Source organism: Monodon monoceros, unplaced genomic scaffold (genome assembly GCF_005190385.1).
Source record: "Monodon monoceros isolate NGI ecotype Baffin Bay Population unplaced genomic scaffold, NGI_Narwhal_1 Super_Scaffold_7, whole genome shotgun sequence".
NCBI classification, from domain to species: domain Eukaryota; kingdom Metazoa; phylum Chordata; class Mammalia; order Artiodactyla; family Monodontidae; genus Monodon; species Monodon monoceros.
The window spans coordinates 7290013-7290360 of NW_021703784.1; the positions used below are offsets into that span (position 1 = coordinate 7290013).

A 348-nucleotide genomic window follows, 5' to 3' on the forward strand; every position below is an offset into this window, starting at 1 on the left:
TTTGACTCCCTTTAATCACTACCAGCTCCAAGGTTGCTGGACCACACTGCGAGCTGATGTCAATATACTCTGTGGGGTCCCAGGAGAGCTACAGGCCTGGAGACACCCTATTACCCAGGAAACCTCCTTTCCTCCTTACTCGCTCAAGAGGGCCAGCCTGGGCTAAAACCCCAGCCAGCAAGCCCCAGACCTCCAAGTACCCTTGGTCTCCTGGAAGCAGAGGAAAGGGGTTTGGATGCAGACCTGAGGTCCAACACAGCCTCTGTGATCACGGGCCGGCTGTCCCTGGACAAGGTCCTGTATCTCTTGGGCCTCAGATTTCCCATCTGTAAAACGGGAGTAGCAAGA

At 55.2% G+C, this 348-nt stretch overlaps 1 protein-coding gene across 11 annotated transcripts in view; it reads right to left on the minus strand.

The window, feature by feature from the left end:
* The window catches only part of ST3GAL4 (ST3 beta-galactoside alpha-2,3-sialyltransferase 4), a 35525-nt gene that overhangs the window by 17029 nt on the left and 18148 nt on the right, over positions 1 to 348 (minus strand). The window lies entirely within an intron of this gene.